The following is a 21,877-nucleotide window of genomic DNA, read 5'->3' on the forward strand; positions in this document are numbered from 1 at the left end:
CCTACTTATCACCCACTAGGCTTCCTTATGGTATATCTAGAGAATCCTAAACCTTCCCTGACCTAGTGAAATTGAGGATGTAATCTACCTGATTCAGGGAGGCCAAGTGATGGCAGCAGGTGAGTCTTGAATGCAGAAAAATGTGATCTTAAATGTCAGCCTGGCCACTGTCTTACATATGACCAAAACTAACTTTCTCTGAACTTGTTTTCCCCTATCAGAAAGTGAGGAGCATCCAAACAGTGGGTCAGTGCTAGGTTAAAGAGTCTGGAACTAGGACAACAGGCTGAGGTATCTGAAAGGGACAGAAATAGAAGAGCCCAGAGTGTTTCAGACAGGAGGTCAGTAGTCATCTTTAGCACAGTGTGAGCACGAGAAGGAAATGCAGTTCGAAGTGCTCTGTGAAGGGACAGGGCATCTGGACAAGAACCTGGCGTAGGGTGCGACTGGGTGTTATCTCTGACTTCTGAATAGAATTCAGGACCATGGCAGTCACACTGTGCTTCCAGGGAGATCACAAGCAGCATGGCAGGCACAAAGCAGGGTGCGAAGAGGAAAGGGTGATGGGGGAGACTGTAAACAGCAGATACTCCTCAGAGTACACAGGAATCCCTCTGCCATAGGGCGGGTGCACCGTACACCAGTCCGTGTGGCAGCTCCAGGTATCTACCATCTTGCAGTGTTATCCTGAGAATAGCTGGTGCTTGAAAGTTGGCTGGGAAGGATACTTAGCATCTGCTGATGACCTCCTCCATCTATAAAGTGCTTTCTACTAGTGTCTACTAATCTGCATCTATAAGAGCCTTCTGCATTAATTATCTAACCTGCATAGCATCCACAATGGGGATACATGCTAACAAACTTTACCCTGTTTTACAGGTAGCATCACAGAAGTAACTAACGTCTTGTCGACCTCCAGAAGGAATGAAATATGACATCATGTTTTTCTCGTAGGTCACGTTGACTAGAGCTACAGCTGGCCCACCTATAGCAGTATTTGCTGAATGAACACCACCCTGGGTCACTGAGTGGGCTGAAGAGGATCATGACACTGTGGAGAGCTGATGAGTATTTGAGAGGCCGATTCTCACCTCCTGTGATCATTCCACGCTGTTCCCAAGGAGGACAGGAGGGGTGTCTAAGGTCACACCAGTAGTAGCACTGCCATACCAGGAATTGGGGGTGAGATGATTATATCTGGAGTTAAAGACCATCCTTGTGTGAGAGAGAATTTGGAGCCAACCTGGACTACATGTGACTGTTTTCAACACGAGAAAATCCACAAAGGAAACACAGCAGGATGGCTCTCTGACTGAGTCATTGTGGGAGCATGGTGAAGAACCTTGCATCTGTTTTTGTAGTGCTTGAGATAGAACCCTGGGCCTTTGGCCTGCTGGGCAAGTGCTCTAATGGTGACTTTTCCTCCCAGCCCTGAGGATCATGCTGGTCAGGAGGGGCACTTTTGACAATGAAAATCTATCATATGGCTTGCAGTACAAACACTCGGTGAGTAAGTTCCCACAAATGGGGGTTTTCCTAGCCACATTTTCTAGTATGTTCTTTTTAATTTGTATAGAAAGCTGAGAGGTAGAAATGCGGGAGGTGTGAGAGAGATGCCAGGAACAACTCAGAAGCAGCCCTCAGCAGGTGAGAGCAGAGAGAAGCATAGAGCCTGGGCTGAGGAAAGCGCGGGGTCCCCGGAGAAGCAGGGAAGCAGAGGTTCACAGAAAGCAGGTGGCGGCTGCCTGGCTGGGGACGGGACTGTGTCTGTGCACTGGTGACATTTGCAAGGACATGTGTAGAAGTGGATTGTGGTCATTGAAAGAGGGAAGAACCGGATGGAAGGTTCTATCTGGAGGTCTCTGAAGAGAGGCATATCTAGGCTCCTGAGGATCATGACACAGAGAACTTCAGAGGAAAGGCCAGGTGGGTGAGCATAGCACAGAGCTAAAGAAGTTATGCAGTGGGGAAGGGTATAATGGGTGTGTCCAGGGGGAGAGCAGGAGAATCTGCATGCCCTTAGTTCACACAGGCCTCCAGGAGGCCCACCACTCAACATGTGGCTCTGGTAAAGCCTGGACATACCAGTGACCTCAACATTCTGGTAGTAACCCTCTTTGTCTGCTTGGCGACACAAGGTGGCCTGGCTCAGGCAAATGTCTTGAAGTTAGATCAGCTTGGTTGTTTTCTAAGTAACTGGGGTGTGTGTGTGTGTGTGTGTGTGTGTGTGTGTGTGTGTGTGTGTGTGTGTGTTTGTGTTGTGTTTGTGTCTGTGTGTTGTATCTCTCTGTGTGTGTTTTATATGTGTTGTGTGTTGTGTGTGTTTTGTGTGGTGTGTGCATATATATGTATGTATGTATGTGTGTTTATGTTTGTGTGTGTGTGGTTGCGTGTGTGTGTCTGCGTTTGTGTTTGTGTGTGTGTTGTGTGTGTGTCTCTGCGTGTGTCTGTGTGTGTGTGGTGTGTGTGTGTATTTGTGTCTCTCTGTGTGTGTTTTGTATGTGTGTGTGTTGTGTGTGTGTTTTGTGTGGTGTAGTGTGTGAGTGTGTGTGTGTGTGTGTGTGTGTGTGTGTGTGTGAGACTGAAAGATTCTATGAGAACCAGTCCACAAATACCTAAACCCAGCAGGCAAGGCAGTGGGGACCACTCAGGTACAGGATGCTCTCTCATATACTTCATTTGGCCTTGCCTCTTCCTCCGAGCTGCTAACTGAGCCACACATGATGTGGCATAGACGGCAGAACTGTGATGTGTTTCTGTTGCTCTTCAGGAGGCCGCCTCATTGTGAGTAGATGAGAGAGACTGTATTCCAGACCCGTCCCCAGCTTCTGGGCTTCACCAGCAAATGTACCTTACGGTGTGACACTGCTCTCTGCCCCTTCGTCTCCTGGCACTACTGGATGGTGCCCTCCCAGGTTGAATGCACCTATAAAGACTGGACACTCAACCTCAAGTTCAATAGTATTTAGAAATGGCAAACCTTTAAGAGGAAAGAGTTAACAGAAAATGACCCACTGAAGGGAAAGAATTAAGGTCCTCCGGTGGTATCAGCAAGTCTGCCCTTTTCAAAAAAAATACAGATTGCTGTAAAGAAGTTACTCTGAATCCTTTCGCTTTCCCTTGCTTCTTGGCTTCCACTCACATGGGCTCTGCAGGCAGTCATCCCCCTTCCCACTCAGACTGGAGTATTACAATGTAGCCAGGAGGAGCTCACCAGCGATACAAAGCATTTGGAGCTTCTAGCCACCTGGGTCCTGAGTCACTGGGGCATTGTGTTTTCACAATGTCCACGGAGTATTTTTTAATACACATCCCACCAATTAAGATCTCATCCAAACCCTGCCTATCTGTAAGAACACTCTCATCTTGTCTTAGAGCACACCCGTGAGCGGTGCGCTCCCCTTTGTCAAGTGCCTGAACAATGACTGTACTTCCAAACAAGACCATATTTCAACCTGTCCCACCAGCTCAACCAAGCCCTTAACCAAAGTTCCTCTGGCACTGCTATGAACTCTATGTGGCCCTGTTACTTTCTAGTCTCTAACTTTGGGTCACAAACATTCTTCTCATTATGAGTGACCCAAGGTTTATATAAAACCATGAGCAAACATGGCTTTAATGGCTGAGGCCCTACAAGGGGTGGGTGAGTGGAAGAGACAGAAAGGGCTTTGTCTGTCCTGGTTCATTCATCTCTGTGCTTCCCACTTGAACGTAGGAGAAGCAACCAAGAAACATTATTTCAAAGTTGGAGCCCTGGAGATTGGAGGGCAGGCAGAAGTTAGGAGGGTGGCTTGGTTCTGAGGAGTCGGGTGGCAAGGGCATGAGAGGCGGAGCCCAGAGTGATGTTGTAGGAGAAATATTCAGGTTCAAGCACATGATAGGGGTCCCAATGCCCCTCCCTACCCACAGAGCAAGGCACACCAGGCTAGCATCCCCTCTCATGTAGGGATGATCTTATTAGAACTGTTAGAAATTACTGTACTCTATGATTGTCCCCTAAGGGAGATGATAATTAGGACCGTTCTACCCATTGCACGGAGTGAAGGTGCAGACATAGAACACAGTCCCTCATGTTTTATTTTAATTTGAAAAAAAAAGTTCTTTGCATGTTATTCCTACAAACAGGGAGGGTGAAGGTTTTTCTTCTCCCCTCTACCAAAACACCAGTTAAATTATATTTTCATAATTTTCTCAATGTGTCAGCTGCCAACAGCACTTTAAATAATAAGAATTGGATCCCTCCTGAACAGGACAGCAATTTTATTGAAAAAAAAAAAGTGCTGGAGGCCCCAGCACTCAGGGTTTTAGGAAGAAAACCACAGACTGGCAGTGGGGGTTTCCATAATGTTGAAACCTCTTGTGGGTTGCCCTGGTGCTGTTTGTATTTTGATGCTAATTCTGCTTCCTCAAGAGGGGCTGCCCCTGTGAGGAGTGAATCAAGTACTCAGGTGATTTCTGTGAACCTCCTTCACATTTTAACTGGTAGAAAAAGGCTAGCGCCTGTGATTGGGCAGTGGGAGAGAAAGGTGGGGCTGGAGGTTTTAGAGAGGGAGAAAGATGAAGGGGGAGACGGGGAGACAGAGGAAGAGAGAGGAAGAGAGAGGAAGAGGAGGTGGAAGGAAGATGGAGCAGAACCACGGACCTGTAGAAGCCACAAGTAGTAAGGCATCTCATGGCTGGGGAATAGAGTCGTGCAGTGGTGAATCTGCCCACTCTAGGCGTGCAGCTCATGTTATAACTGAGTTGTGTGTTCCTTGCACAGGCTTATTGGGGTTGGAGATTTACTGCAACATAAACCAACAGACACACATTCACCCATGATTCTCCCAAGAGCTAGACCACCCTGCTGGCCTAAGGAGAAGTGGGGGAAACGCTCAGGAGGTCACTAGGTGTTTTTCCATGCTGCTCTGTCTTGGGGTGCCTCTGAATCTTATGTGATCAGGTGAGGGATTGCCTTTGAAGTCAAGGCTTCTTTCCAGGGTGTGCAAGAGTGGGCAGGAGAGCTGGTGCAGGCACAGCAGTCACTCTCTTCAGTCGCCACAAGGGAGGGGTGTCCAGGAGATCTCGCATTAGGACGGAAAAAGGGCCACAGGTTTTTTGTCATGGCCATGAAGGGTTTGATCCTGTAGAGATGCCCATCTGCCTCAGCTGTTCCCAATCCAGTCTGTTGTTCTTCTGAGACAGGCTTTCTGCAGGCTGGCCAGGAGCTTGTTGTAGAGAGCAGGCTGGCCTCAAACTCACTGACATCCTCCTGCCTCTGCTACCTGAGTGCCAGAATTAAAGGCATGAGCTACCACACCTAGATAATTTTTGGGGGCACAGGTAAGATTTTTAAATGTGTGAAAGTGTTCATGCATGTCTTATAACTAAAACATACCTCATATGCAACAAATAAAGAGCTCTGTTACTTCTTTATTTCTAGTCTAAAAGTCACTGAACGACTACTCATTGAAACCAAACACTTCAGGTGACACTCAACTTTCCTTTTTCTTTTCTCAAAACTCCCTTCACAGTGCGAGGAATTGTCAGCCCGTTGTCCTCCACCCGGGCAGTCTAGAACACACAGCTTCTATAAATACACATTGCATTCCATTCGTGGAGTTTGCAATGGACGGGTCTTCACTGCAAGTAAAGAAACCAAACCCAAACTAAAATCCATCTCTGAAGTGTGTCACTGCCAAAGTTTCCTTACACCCGTAAAGTCCCTAACCCATCTTTCTCCAGAATGGCCTTCCCTGCCTCTGGCAGGAGCCCAAAGCATGCAGATCCCCTCCCACCATGGCTCTTGTCTGCTCTGGAGTTTGGAATAAATGCGGAGGTAATGCATGCCCCAGGTTGATGAACATGGCTGTTCTCACGTGTGTGCATCCATCCACTGTCACATTTCTTGCCGAGAAATGCTTCCCTGAGCACTGATTTTGACCGTCATTTTTCTTCTCGTTTAAAATGTTCATGCAACATATTCTTTCCCCTCCCAAATTCCTCACAGCTCCTCCATTTTTCTATGGTGGACACTGGGTTGTTTAGCTCCAGGCTCCTAAGAATAAAGTCACCACTGGCATTTCTCTGTGAGTTTGTCTGAGAGAACAAGGCTTTGATTCAGCTCATTAGGAGGATCAAGGCTCAGTTTGTGGTTGAGCGTACAGAGGTCGCTCAATGGTTAAGAGCACTTGTTTTTGTGGGGGACCTGGGTTCCATCCCCAGTACCTACATGGCGGCTCACAACCATCCATAACTCCAGTTCCAGAGGATCCAACACAGACACACAGGCAGGCCAAACACTCAAGCACATAAAACAAAATTAATCTTTAAAGGACTGTAGACTGATTTGAAAGACATTATTTCAATATTTCCAAAAATCCCAATTTCTGTTTAGGCTTTTCTCCTGGGTGCAAAGTTGTGTCTTGTTATCTTACCTGCACTTTTTTGGGTGTCTGATAAAGTAGAAAAAAATTTTTTTCAGTCAACTTCAGCTATGTTTTAAAATTAACTTCTCCTTCCTCTCAGCTTAAATTGTAGGGATTCTCTAACTATTTTGGATGAAAGTTTTCTGTCAAATATGTTTTATAACAGCTCTCCCCCTGAGAGAGCTTCATTTATTTATGCTGCCTTGAGATGAGCGGAATTTCTATTAAGGAACCGTCTTCCATGATAATTTCACACATGGACATAGAGGTTGCTGATGAATGCCTCTGTCTACCCTTTCTCCTTCATCCCATCCTGTCAGTCACCACTCCTCCATACAAGTCCCTTCCTCATGCCCAAGTCTTTTGTTTTGTTTTGGGACCCTTTCCCTCTGAGTTTAACTAGAGCTGTCATTATGACCAAGATCATGGGTACGGAAGTATCTACCTGAGCCTACTTGACGGACCAGGAGACGCACAGCTGAAGACAATAACCTCACCCAACCTGGCCCATCAGTAACTCATAGTTATCTAAGCAGGGGTGGACCCAAAGGAGCCTGTCTCTTACCTGTGACAGATCCACTCTCCTGCAGACCCAGTAAAGACACACAGCTACTGTGGTGTCATGGTTGTCATGGCCATGACTCGTGACAAGTATTTCATAGCCCCACTGTACATCCTTTCCAGCTCCCTCGTCTGTGACGTGTCCACCACAATACGGATGTCCTGTTTAAGGCTGAGAACTCAGCTGCCACATCTCTCAGCACCTTGAGCAGCCATGAGTCTCTGTGTCCGCTGCTACCTCCTCTCCCACCACGAAGGAGCTTCTCTGATGAAGGCTGAGAGGTGTTTGTCCACCAGCCCAAGCATGAATATTTAGATGGTTGTTTAACTCCATGTCAAATTAGCTAACCAACGGTAGTGAGTTCCCTTTCTAGGGTCTGTAATCTCCCCAGCCATGAGTTCTTGGTCCCAAGTCTGAGGAGAGAGCCATTGGTTACTGCATCAGTTATACCTCTGTTGGGCATATCTTGCCCGTGAACTAGTTAGGCTCACGGGCTTTATAGGCAGCTGGTCATCTTTCTCTCTCAGCAATTTGTAGAATGCCTCTCAGCAGCTAAATCTACTGTGTTACCCAGGTCAGGAGTAGGGCCAGCTCTTTGGAGTATGGTGGCCATCTACGGTCAGGGCCAGCTCAGCATACTATCTCAGGCAGCAGTCCAAACCAGGGACCTCTTCATGGCCTTGGTGGTTACATGGGCCTGGGATATCAACACAGACCCCAGATGCCACAGGACCACGGACCTAGACAGGGACCCCCAGCAGCATCATGGCCCAGGTGGCAGCATAAGGCACTCAGATCAGCATGTGTCCCTCCTGCCTTCCTTGTCCAAGGGAACACAGCTCTCAGACATCCACATGGCCCCCAGTGGCAGCCCAGTCCACAAATATCCCCTTGGCCTTTAGTGGTAACTTGGGCCACAGACATCAACACAAATTGCACATGTGGCAGGACCTGAACCCAGCATCCAGGGCCAGGACCTCACTGTGGCCTTCTCACATTGGTCTTGCTCACCAAGTCTCCAGTTGCACCTTTCTCCACAGTGCACAAACCCCTAGGCTTCTCTTAGTCTCCCATCACTCCCCCATGTAATCTATCTTTCCTATCCATCACACATTCACCCCTTATAGCCCATGGTGGTGCCTTTCCTTTGGAAGTCCATTTTAGGAACTTTATACAGTAGTTTAGTAGTTACATCATGTCTACACTACCCTATCCAACTTCCAACTCCTCCTGTATGTTCTGTACTCTTTTCCAAATGCGTGACTTCTACAGTTGTTATTGCTACACACACACACACACACACACACACACACACACACACACACACACACACATTTTAGTATTGGTCTTATGTTTAGGGCTGATGCCTTGTGACTAGATAACCTTTGCTAGCTCTTCATCTAGGGATGGGGCCGTGTGCAATTTCACCCATCCTTATTGCCACGTGTGATACCTATTCTTGGTTGTCAGTTCAGCTACATCTAGAATTAACTAAAACCTCAGTGAGGGAATTTTGCTTAACTTGAAGTATAAGAACTACTGATATGGATCTTTGAGATGCAAAGACACACTTCTAATCAAGAGCCATTAGAGCCTACTTCTTTGGGATCCCAGCATATACTGAAAACCAAGTGAAACATCCAGCCTTACTGGCTGAATATTACTGGATTCTTGGACCTTCCAACCATAGGCAGTCATTATTGAGTAAATCATTGTAATAAATCCTGTTTTATCTATCTATCTATCTATCTATCTATCTATCTATCTATCTATCTATCTATATTTATATGTGGATATATATATATATATATATATATATCACATGACTACTAAGACATGCCAATTAGCACTGTCATTTATGTAAGTCTTGGTCAGGCAGCTCTATCGTTGAGATTTTTTAATGCAGCCTTGTTGTCATGCCCAGGAGGCACTATCTCACAGCAGGCATTCCCTGTCAGCTGGCTTTAACAGTCTTTCTACCCTCCTTTCAACAATGTCCTACCCAGGATCCTGCCTGAACACCTCTGAGGTAGCATCTATGTTCTAAACAGAAGGGTTAGTTAGTTTGTGTTTGTTTGTTTTTGAAAAGGGATGAGAGCCACACTTACCTGCAGATGTAAGGATAAATATTTAGAATTAGAAAATAGTCTTGATTTAGAAAATTGTTGGTTATTGTTTCTCCTTTCAGGTCTATGACCTCTCCAACCACAAGTAGGTTTGCAGAACCAGGGATGGATTCTCTCTTGTTGATCAGCTCTGAAGTGCTTGGTGCTTACCCTCAGGATATAAATGTCACACTGTTGCACCATTGGGGATCTTTTGCCAGGCTGGCCATTGTCCTGGTTCATAGGCATCATAGGACCACTGATTGATTTTCTCCCTTGGCAGCTGTGAGAAATACCTTCAGATACTATGAGAGGCATTCCTCAGAGTGGTCAGTTCCAGCTCAATTCCTCCAAGTCCAGCACTGAACTAAAGGATGTCTTCAGCAATCCAGTTGTGCCTTCAAGTTCTGGGAGGCAAGCAAGGCCAACAGCAAAAGCTGTTTTGTTTGGAGGACTTTTGGAAGCCCCAACCAACTTGAAAGATAATTTCTTAAGCCTGGCATTGGGTTTTAATTAGATAGCCAATTCCCTTTCGGAAGAGCATCATTACCCCGTGTAGCATGACTTTGTGGCCAATAAGACAATGTTCAGCTGGCCAATGCTACACAGACTCTAGGATGTTCTCAGAAGAAAGCACAGGGACCTCCCATCTCAGGTTCTCACCTTTAAGAACAGAGATCTCTCTAATTGTCAACTGGTGGTTGTTTTCTCTCTCTCTCTCTGCCTCTGTCTCTGCCTTGTTCTCTCTCTCTCTCTCTCTCTCTCTCTCTCTCTCTCTCTCTCTTGCTCTTCCACATCCCTCCTTTCATAGCTTCCTTCCTTTCTTATCTTGTACCTACTTTTCTTCACACATCTCACAGTTGTTTTTATGAAAGCACTAATTCAACGGAGTCATTCCACATTACCGAAGCTCAGAAATGTGATCTCTTCCCTTCCAGTTTCAATAAACATATTTTTCTTTCCCACAAGTCCTAAGAAACTATTTCCCCCAACTTCTTCTTTTATCAGAAATCTCCTTTGTTTGCTTAGGATTTCATGACTTTATGTTGTTTCTAATTATTTCAAGCATACTTACTTTATGGGCATTTTGGGGTTCTTCCAGAAGGCTATGTCCCTACTGGTTGCCCCTGTGTGCTTATGTGATTTACAACCTCTGAGCCACCATGCAGATCTAACACACGTGGGCCACCATGTCAGATTCGGTTTTCCTTCTTTCTTTCTGAAGTCTAGAAATTTGTTTTTTCTTGTACTAAGCTCTGAGCCATTTTCTTGTGCTGATTACATATGCTCCTGTGATTTGATTTCTTGTTGGAGGCAGAGAAGTGGGGCCTCACTGCAGTAGTTAATAAATTCCAAGTGTATTGCTTAGGAAACTATTAGACCTTAATACAGTGATCAATGACTACACAGAATCGTTTAGAAAGTTCTTAGTAAGTTTGCACATTGTGAAGACTGTCCCTGGGCTGGCGAGATGGTTCAGGGGGGGAAAGGTGCTTGCTGCTCAAGCCTGATGACCCGAGTTTGAGCCTCAGAACTCAAAGGTGCAAGGAAACAACTAATGTCACAATGTTGTCCTCTTACCATCACATGTGTTGTGATACGCATCAGCACGCACATGTGCGCACGTGCACACACACACTTTTTTGAAGTTCCTAGATAAAGGTAGTAAAGTTTGCATTGGTCAAAAGAGTGGAATCTCCCTTCTGATATCAAACTCAGCTCTAACTGTACTTGGACTTCCTCTTTTCCTTTCCTACCTGGGGCAGCAAGGGCGTGCTCCCCATCCTCTGAAGGAAGCTCCCTCAGCACAGGACTCTGTGACCTCACTCTCTCTGCTCCAGCACCACCAGCACCTCCACAACCACACTGGGGACGACGCCTTCAGCTCTGTGGCAATTTGCAGAGCCTAGGAAATCCTCGTGGAAGCCCTTCTGATAATTTGGGTCCGTACGATTCGTTGTTTTCAATTTCTCTAATTCCTCCAAATGATTGGGCCGAAGGAATGTTGAAATTTCCAGTAACCCAAACCCTCCACAGCCTGTCATACTTCAAACCCGGAGCCGGGCGTCCAACCGAGAATGCAAAACACTTTTTTCACACTTCACTTCTGACCAAAGGAAATGTGGTATGTTGGCTTGGACTTTGAATTTCAATCAATTTAATTCAACATAGATGAAATCAAAGGGTGCTTCCAGAACATCTGAGAGAGTCACCAAGTGCCCCACTGCTCCAACCCTGTCCTGGCAAAGCTGGTTCTGATTTTGGATGTTTTAAGTCCCCTTTTGAAGTTCATCCATGGTGTTCGAGCTTTGGCTTGGCTCTCATTCCACACCACATTCTGTATTCCCTTTTCATTCCGCACGGAAACCAGAGTCAGAAGAACCAGTGGGGACTGTGGTGAAACGGGGGTTAGCATCGTGTCCCCAGGAAAGGAGATCAGGCTGGAGTATTCCCTGCGTGTCTGAAATCAGACTCCGATGGATGGACAGAGCAGACATTCGTTGGCAAGGGCATCGTTTATTGAGCACCTATTACGTCCGCCGTGGCAGTGTCTCATGCTACAGGAAAAATAAATTGCAGGTTTTTGTGCCTAAGCAAGAGCCAGACGTGTAACCAATAATTAGGATTTGAAAAATGTGCTGAGTAGAGGATTCTGGGAGCACAGGAACAGAGGGGGAACACTGGGGAGGACGTCAGGGAGAGAAGATAGCTCAGCTGGGCTTGTGATCACAGCAAGGAAGGGTAGAGGCTACAGAAAGCTGAGGCCAAGGGTGTTGAGGGTGAGAATGGGGACCACTGAGCCAGATGGTCCAGCCACTGAGCCAGGTCAAGGTGAAAGAACTCCCAACCAAACAAAATCAGGCACTGAAAGCAAACCTAGGGACTGTGGCAAAACATGTGACCTTTCTCACAGCGGCAAAAGCGATGTCAATTCACAGTGTCCAGAATACCTCATGAGCCAGGACCTACCGTGAAGGAAGCCATATTCATTTTTAAAAGAGTTTATTATTGTTTTCCGTGTGTGTCTATGTGTGTGTGTGCACACGTGCGTGCATGTGTGTGTGTGTATGTAGGTGTATGTGTGTGTATGTGTGTGTGTATGTATGTGTGTGTATGTGTGTATGTGTGTGTATGTGTGTATGTGTGTGTATGTGTATGTGTGTATGTGTATGTGTGTATGTATGTGTGTATGTGTGTGTATGTATGTGAGTATATGTGTGTATATATATATGTGTGTGTATGTGTATGTGTATGTGTGTGTATGTGTATGTGTATGTGTGTGTGTATGTATGTGAGTATATGTGTGTATATGTGTGTGTGTGTGTGTGTATGTTTTACTTGCATGCATGCATGCATTTAAGCATGATATGCCCGAAGAGGGCACTGGATCCCCTCCCTGAAGACTTGGGTTACAGAAGGTTGTGAGCTGTGGACCGTGTGCATTCTGGGAACTAAATTCTTGTCCTCTGTAGGAACGGCAAGGCTCTTAACTGCCAAGCCATCTTTCCTGCCTCCCAAAGTCATAGTCTTGTAACTTTCCATGTGCCCACTCCGTTTCCAGGACATGATGGAAGGGTATCGTGTCATTCTCAAGGCCATTCTCCAGACCAGGGACCTGAGCTGGGAAAAGATGCCTACACTGCTCAGGGCCACACACATTAGAAATAACACCGACACCGTGGACCCAAACTTCTGCTGGCGTTGCCGTGCCTCCCATGGTCACCGTGGGGGACAGACGGTTGGCAGTCAGGCACTGGCACATGTACCAGCCTCATGAGTGCCATGCTCAGTCCTTGGAATGAGCTTCCCAACCCAGGAAGGAGCACACATCCCCTGGGGATGTTCTGGAAACACAAATGTTCTTCAGCTCCTTCCGGACCTGCTCAGTCACTCTGCTGGGCTCACTGATGTGTACTTCAGCAAGCCCTCTGGGTGATTCTGGTAAATGCTCAAGTTCGCAAGCTGCAGAAACCTAATCATCTCCAGGGCAGAGAAGTGACTGGAGGCAGCCAAGCCTACTGAGAGATGGTCCTGACACTGAGCTCTTATCCTAAGAACTAGGGCTGGTGACTGATGGCAGAGTGAGGTGAGGAGAGACACGACACTGAGAACGGTGGCCAAGCATGCGTTCTCTTTAGAGCTCTACAGCACAGCGAAGCAGTAAGCCATTCCACTAGCCTCACGTACTGACAGAGCAGCACTTCTCAACCTTCCTAAGGCTGTGACCCTTGACTACAGTTCCTTATGTTGCGGTGACCCCCCAATCGTAAAACTATTTTTGTTGCTACTTCGTAACTGATTTTGTTATTGCTGTGAATCGTAATATAAATATCAAACATGTAGGATATCTAAGACCCCCAAAGGGGTCTCACAACTTGAGACTCCCTGTAGTAGAGCAAGCCAAGACCCCTTGAAGCCTAGCTTGAAACTCCAGAGCACCCATTTTCATCTCCACCATGGCACTGGATCTCCGCCTAGCATTCTATGTCTCCACCCCCGTCCCTGCCATTGACTTCTCAGTGTTATTTTACAGAGAGGTAAACTGAGGTGAGCAGAGGTGATGGAGCAGAGCCAGGCAGACAGGGAGCAGACATTTGATGCTCAGTGGTCCCCCTCAGTAGCCGGCTTCAGTTTTTGACTGAGGGATTTCGAATTATCTGCTGTTTTGGCGATGTTGTGAATTAAATTTCAGACTTGGTGAAAATCAAATTTCTCTATTATCCTGATGCTTATAGCCTCAGGATTATTCTTCAAGAGAACCCAGCAGGGGGAATTCCCCACACCTTGGAGAGACAGCACAGGAAGGTGTATGTGAGAGTCTGCGTGGACTGGACTTTTGCATGTGAGCACACACAGTGCTCATGGGCTTCTTTGCTTTGTTTTATGCATGTGATGCGTAGCCCTCTGTGTTCCATGGCACATGGTACATGTGAGGCAGTGGTACTGCCTCCTGATGTATTTTTGCCATACTGGAGGCCTGTTTTAATGTTTTGACCATGTTATGCATATACCGAGTGTATTAGGCTAACCTCTATGCTATTGCTTTCCTTTATGCCCCCTTCTCCTTCTGAACCCCCTCTCCCCTCCACTATTCACGCCTTACTTCCATAGCTTTTTTGTTTCCTTAAATAAGCTTCCCTGGGGTTTCACCAATGATGTAGGCTGGGGAGCACTTGCTGGGCGGAGAGCATTGCAGCAGCGGCTCTAGCACTGAGCAGGAGAATGCTGGACCTGGAGCTCCCGGGCCAATGGGCCTTGCTCATGGCCGCCTTGAACTCCACAGCTGCCCCTGGCTAGATGGAGGAGGTGCCTCTGTTGATGTCCTGGGATCTCACAGCTTGCGGCCAGCTGCTGTGCCCCAGTGCACTATGAATGAAGACATTGTTCCTATTGAGTCTCCTCAGAGGTACCATGCCTTTCTCCATTTCCAATAACATGTCTGGGTCCAGGGAGCAGCTGGGTGGTTCGGTGAGCAGGCCTTCACCTGCACAAGGCATCAGCAGCAGTGCCTGTATGGAAGCTTCCAGAACTCTGTTCTGCTCTGTGAGGGGATGCTGGTTGAGAGATCTCTGTTCATGCATTACATGGCAAGAGCCACCTGTGCCCCAGGACAGCCATGCAATACAGTCCAACACAAACATAAACTTGCTGGAACATGGCATGGGTTTTTGCACTTTATTTCCGGGACTCTGAAGTGTAGTTCTCAACTGTGAACTCTGCAGATGACAGCTTCTTGTCTCGATGTCAAAATGTTGGGCACACCTAAAACCTCCACACCCAGTCCTCTGGCCATCTTGTCAAATCCTCCCAAGACTTGATGATTAGTTCCATAGCATGTGTTTGTGTGTGTATGTGTGTGTGTATGTATGTATGTGTATATGTGTATATGTGTGTATGTATGTGTGTGTTTGTGTTTATGTGTATGTGTGTATGTGTATCTACGATGTATATGTGTGCGTTTATGTGTGTTTGTATGTGTATATGTATATCTATGTGTGTCTGTGTGTGTCTGTGTGTGTCTTTGTGTGTATTTGTGTGTATATATGTATGTGCATATGTATGTGTATGTGTGTATATGTGCATGCACATGTGTGCATTGTGTGTGTGTGTTAAGAGAGAGACAGACAGAAACACACACACACACAGAGAGAGAGAGAGAGAGAGAGAGAGAGAAGGAATACTTTCCCCTAAGCTCCCCAGACTGTGAGACACATAAGCCTTTACTCACCTTTTTTACAGTGGGTCCCCAGCTATTTGATTACAAGGACATTTTCCATATACTCTGCACAGAGCAAGCAAAGTGACAGTGCTGCCTTCCTCCATAACAGGGAGGCTGTGAGAATTCAAAGGTCGTCCTTGGTGACTCTGCTGGCTTAGGACAACCCCTTCAAAGAGTGACTCTTTGGCAGATTGTGCTCTAAGCAAACATCCTTTGCACAGCCATGATTGTTCTGGGTGAAAGAGAGGTGCAGTACCTCCGAGGAGGCCCAACTGAGAAACCAGAGCAACTCTTTTGATTAATGTGGCCGGTTAAGCTAAACAAAGAGATCGGCCATTACTAGGTAGAATCAGCCATTCCAGAAGCCCCCGTGAGACCTGTTTCTGGATTCAAAACAAATTAAATCTCCAGGTTGAGGGGGTGGGGTGGCCGTGGATTTGGGAAAGGCACTGCAGAAAACAGGTCCCATTACTCATTGCTGTGGAACAGAAAATAGGTCATATTTTAGGAAAGTCGGTCACCATTATGTATCTGTAACATTAAATCCCTTCTTACCTGACATTAAGATCACACTCCCATTGGGGTGTCCATCTCTAGAAGCACGGTCATCACTGAAGGGGCAGGGGTGATCACTCAAATCTTCACTAGAGACTAGGAAAGATTAGGGAAGTCTTAGAGGCCCACAGGAGCTACTGAGACCATCCAAGGTAGCATCCTCAACTCAGGAAGAGACTGCAAGCCTTTGAGTCTCCTTTCCAAAGACTTCTTTTCAGCAGAGATGTCTGCATCCCAGGAAAAGACAGGCAAATGGCACACATACTTGTCACAGAGCATTGTGGGTAGCGCAAAACATGGAGATGACCCCATTCTGGTGTGAGAGACGGAAAAGGTTCAGCAGGAAAGACTCAGCTGATGGGCATGGAGAGTTCTGCCTTTCAAACCCACACTTCCACTGAGCTGGCCCACTGAGGTGAAGCTGCCCATCCTCCAACATTGACAAGGAGTGAATTTTGGAAGATGTGGTGCCGTAAGGTCAGTCACATGCTTGACCTGGCCAAGAGCTGGGAAGTCTCTGCGTTCCAGCTTTCTCCATTTTAACCAATTTGTTCCTCAAGTACTAATTACCTTCGATGTGTGTGTGTGTGTGTGTGTGTGTGTGTGTGTGTGTGTGTTGAAGCTGAGCACTCCCCAGCTTGAGGATGCCTCATTTTCCTCTATATTGCATCCACAGTCCTCACACCCTTGAGTCAAACCCTGGGGAAAGTTAGAGTGAGCTGACCATGTTTGCCATCCCATTGTAGTTCCCCTTGTCTGTGACAAGGCGAACGCCTCCTCTTACATTTTCCAGGTAAAGACCAAGCTGGGCTGGATTAAATCCAGGAAGCTGGGGATATAACTTGGTTAGTAGAGCACTTGTTTAACACACAAGTCCCAAGTCCGACCCCAGGCAACTCCTCCCAGTCTACCTCTCCTCTCAGCTCTTGGGAGGCAGAGGCCGGAGAGTCAGGGTGTACGATGGTCCTCGGTTACACTGGGGGTTTGAGAACAGACTTTCCGTATTATTATGTAAGCCCCATGTTGTATTTGTTAACTATTATGAGAAAAGGTAGGAGAGAGTCTGGGGGAAGGAAGAGAGAGAAAGGGAGAGGGGGAGGGGGGAAAGGGGGAAGGGAAAGGGGGAGGGAGAGGGAAAGGGGAGGGGAAGGGAGAAAGGGGAGGGGGAGGAGAGGGGAAGAAGGGGGAGGGGAAGGGGAAGGGGAAGGGAGAGGGCTTGATGATAATGTTCACAGTCTTTCTATTTTACAAATTAGGAGTTCTCCCAATGGAGAGGTGGAGGCTGAGTCTCCCTTCCTGACCAATTATCTTTACCAAGTGTTCCTCAAAGGTCACCTTCCTCTTATCCCCTCCACTCTAGCACCCTAAAATGCAGTAGGAAGTAACCCCTTTTAAGAGCTATCCTCAGGGAAGCTGAGACCTAAGACTGGGTCTCCAGGTTCATTACAGGGTACCTCCCTTAAGAAACAGCAGTGGGATTTGTTGGTGAGAGTTTTGTCAACTGGACCCAAACCTATGTCATCTGGGAAGAGGGAGCCTCAGCTGAAGAATTGCCTCCATCAGATTGGCCTGGGAGGCATTTTTTGACTCATGATTGTTACAGGAGAGCCCAGCCCTCTGTGGGAAGCATCACCCCTAGATGGGTGGTCCTGGGTGCTCTAAGGAAACAGTCAGAGCAAGCCAAGGGAATAACCCAGTAAGTAGCATTCCTCTATGGCCCCTGCGACAGTTTCTGCCTCTGGGTTCCTGCCTTGAGGTCCTGCCCTGGCTTTCCTCAGTGATGGTCTAAGATGAGAAATGTAAAACAAGTGAACCCTTTCCTCCAGAGGCTGCCTTTGTTCTCGGTGTTTATCATAGCAGACTACTACATGGTGTGAGGGAGGAAGGCCCCTCACACAGCTGGCTCTTGCTTCCGACTGCCTTCAGAGAAGTCAGGGCTGGTTAGAGGTCTGTTCTTCAAGACCCGTGCCTCCTGCCTATGACATTGGGTTGACCACATACTCTGTCTGGCTTGAGCCATTGGGTCTCTGCCACGCACATGGGTACAGCAGCTTCTGAACTCGCTCCTCTGCTCCTGAGTATTCCCTGCTCATGGGTTCAGGTTAAACTCCGCTTGTCTTGACCTTTTCTGTGTCTTGCTTTTCTGGAGTGGTGCTGAAGGGAAACAGAGAGGGTCAAATATCTGAACCCCTCTTTTCACACTGAGATCCACAGACTGGTCATGGGATTGCCAAGGCTGTGGGGAAGGAAAGACCCAGACTGCTTCTTGATGCCTCCTGGGAAGTCAGTTTGCCCTTCCAGAGCTTATTTTCTTCTTCTGAAAGCGGGAAGGGGGAGGGAGAGGGAGAGGGTACAGGAAGAGGTGGGAGAGGACTTGAGGAATCCCTGAATTACCAGCTCTGAAGGCTGCCCTCCTCGGGGTCTGCATGCTACAGCACTCTTGAAAGTTTGGATATTGGCAACCCTTAGTAATTCAGAGGGCTCCAAGGGCCATTTTTCTTTTTCTCGATTTTCAGGAATTTGGCTGGAAATACTTTCCCTAGTCCCTTGGCTTTCTGTGACTGTGGGGCAGCTGCCTGCTACTTTGACCTCACCTGTCAGACGAGGACCCACATAGCCAGCTGAACCATAGCTGTTTCTTGGGTGCATACCGAGAACGGATGCTTAGTTAAGGATGAGATAGGGAAGCAGAAGCAGCCTCTCCATCCCTGCTGGTAGAGTTGGTAGAGCCTGCCTGCCAAAACATTGCCAAAGCAAGGCCCTGGTCAGGACATTTGCTGAACCCTCAAGGTCTCTGCCACCCAAGGTGGGGGAGGGACTGGGAGCCTCCAGTTGAGAGTTGAGGCCTCCAGGGCAGAGGCACCGAGCTCTGAGGCTCTTTGGAAGCAAGCCTCCCTCCTGGTATCAACACCAAGATGCTTTTATTTCAATGTTTTACTCTCAAGATCATTGCCAGTATGTCTGCTTTATGTGCACATCTGGGGAAGTTTTGCTCCTATACGTTATCTTTAATTGTTACTTTTACCTTGGACGGGAGCATAAATTGTGTTATCTTTCTTAATTTGCTTGATTTTTGACAGTTTTATGCTTGTAAACAATGCATTGTTGATCACTCCCCCCATCCTGCTCACCCCACCCCCATCCTGCTCACCCCTTCCCCACACACCAACTCTACTCTTCTCTGTTTTCATGTCCCCGATCTTTGGTGATGGGTACGAAGCAGGTGTTGTACCCGTGATCATGGCTACTGTGTGATCTGATTGCCAGAGCCATGTCATGTCCTATAGACTGCCCTGCCGACTCCCCACCCTCACCTCCATCTTCTTTCCCCCAAGTCCTGAGCTAATGGAGGAAGTAACACACAAGCTCCACATAGAACCAAGTACTCAGCAGTCATTCATTCTAAGCACTACTTGGCCTGAACCCTGTGTGGCTTATTCTAGGGACTGCTACTTATTCCAAGCACTGTGTCCATACCCTGAGCAGTACATATGGCCATTAAAAGCTTCTTTGTCAAGCTAGGCCCTACTCGGCTCTGTGGGTATAAATATAAACAATCAGAAGGCAGTTTGACAGCATGTCAATGGAGTTTCTTTTTTTTTTCCGAAGTATGTACAGAAGTCAGCTTCCCCTACTGCCTTGGGGAGATGACTCAGAGGTTAAGGACACTTGCTGCTCTTCTGGGGTACTTAGGCTTGGTTCCTAGCACATCTGAGCAGCTCACAGCTCCAATGTCACTTCTATTCCAAAGGAGCCAATGCCCTCTTCTGGATTCTGTGGGAACCGACGTATGGCCTACACCCACACACACACACATAGAGACACAAACACACACACACAGACACACACACACAGACACTTATACACACAGACACACACACCCAGACACACACACACACACAGACACTCACACACACAGACACACACACAGACACTCACACAGACACAGACACACACACAGACACACACACACAGAGACACACACACAGACACTCACACAGACACACAGACACACACACAGACACACACACAGACACTTATACACACAGACACACACACCCAGACACACACACACACAGAGACACTCACACACATAGACACACACACAGACACTCACACAGACACAGACACACACACAGACACACACACACAGAGACACACACACAGACACTCACACAGACACACAGACACACACACAGACACACACACAGACACACAGAGACACAGAGACACACACACATACACACATAAGACACACACACACAGGTGCCCACACACACACACAGAAAGAGAGAGAGACAGACAGACAGACAGACAGACAGACATAAAAAATAAGTAAATCATACCCAAATGTGGCAATGCACACCTTTAGTCCCAGCACTTGGGAGGCAAGAACAGGAGGATGCATAAGTTTGAAGCCAACCTGATCTTCCTAGTAAGTTGCAAGCCAGCCAGGGCTTTCTAGTGAAATCTTGTCTCAGGGAAAATAAATCTTTAAAGGTAAATTATTTCTTATTTCAGGATTATTTTATAAAACTGTGAAAATGGACAGTGCCCTGAGAAGCGAATTATTATGCACAGACGAGATATGGAATTCGAGATTTTGTATAGGCTGAGAAATAAACTGTTTTCTGTTACTCCCTAAAGATTTATAGGGCCTGCATTCAGTGCTAGGTCGGATGCTGACCTGGGAACAAGCCCTGTCCTTTTGTCCTGAAAGTCTGGGGTTGGCATCCTGGTCCTATCTATTATGAGACATGTGACGTTGAGTGGTTCACCATTGTTTATTGATTCTAAGGCAATATTTTAGGGAATATTTTAACAGCAGAAACAGTGCACCTCACAATTGATGGTGTCTTCCAATTACAACTGTCAGCCTATTTTTCTCCCGTGTTACATAAAGCAATAACGCCTATTACAACGGATGCGGCTCGCACGTGAGGCAATCCAGGCACTACCCCTTCTGCATTTCAATTTCCATCTCTGAAAATGGAAAAATTGCTAACATGCCACGGTTGAGGATTACAGTAATTAATGGATTTAGTGGATTTCCTAGGATGGGCACTCAATAAATGACATACTGTTATTACCATCACAATAACTTATTAATACTAGCTATGATTTCAGTGGAGATGCTCTGCTCATGACGCGCACTCCCGCTATGGAGAGGGGAAAAAAATCTAGATTGATAAGAGTTGGGTTATTTACTCAAAGCAAAGACCATTTTCAAACACAGTGCCTACCTGCTCCCAGAATTACCATTCGCTTTGTGGCAGCTACTCAGGCATACAGAGATGCACGCCATACGTGATGCTACTCACAGACAGTGCAGATCCAATAGCTTACAACCAACGAGCCCCTGACTCGTCTCTGAATCAAGACAGGAATGGCTGAAGTTTCTAGTCCCCCGCAAACCCTCCTCTTCCTTGCTACTGGCTCTGCACAGCTTCGGGAGAAGGATATTTATTTCCAGGTAGCTGTGGTTGTTTAATCAGCCCGGAACCCTTTCAGTAATCACTCCGAATTGCATCATGCAAGTCAGCAAATCCCACTCACTTTAATATACATGAGCAAGTCGGATGGATATTTCTCACTGAAGGTTTTATGGAAAATTTTGCATTTATTGATTTCCCCCTTAAATCTTATTCTTTAAATATGCCCCCACATAGATACACATACATGCGTGCGTGCGTGCGCACACACACCCTCCATATGTATAGAGACATGTATATATTGCCACATATACACATAGCTATGTAAATGGTTGCTATGGCCATGTTTGTTCAACCTAACAAAAATACAGCACATTGACAACACTATCTGTCATCCCCACATTTCACCTGGAGTAGGGACTGTTTGATCTTCCAAAGCTCGCAGGCTACATCAGTTCACAGGGGTATCTTTTATTCATGCACATTAAAATAAAGACAACCATATGCAGGCTTTCCACAATTGACAAAGAAGAGAAACAGAAGCAGGGGGCTGCATGCCGGCTGGACTAGCTGTGGCCACACCCCAGCCCATGTTT

General features: G+C 46.9%; 1 long non-coding RNA gene across 1 annotated transcript in view; it reads left to right on the forward strand.

Annotated features, from left to right (window-relative positions):
• Positions 1 to 490: 490 nt before the first annotated feature.
• Positions 491 to 21,877, forward strand: part of LOC148005456 (uncharacterized) — a 38,651-nt gene continuing 17,264 nt past the window's right edge. Inside the window, exons 1-2 of the long non-coding RNA XR_015623512.1 lie at positions 491 to 662; positions 880 to 1,506. This is a non-coding gene — a long non-coding RNA (uncharacterized LOC148005456). The remainder of the gene's footprint in view (positions 663 to 879; positions 1,507 to 21,877) is intronic.

This window comes from Rattus norvegicus, chromosome 6 (genome assembly GCF_021556685.1).
Source record: "Rattus norvegicus strain SHRSP/BbbUtx chromosome 6, alternate assembly SHRSP_T2T, whole genome shotgun sequence".
Taxonomy (NCBI): Eukaryota; Metazoa; Chordata; class Mammalia; order Rodentia; family Muridae; genus Rattus; species Rattus norvegicus.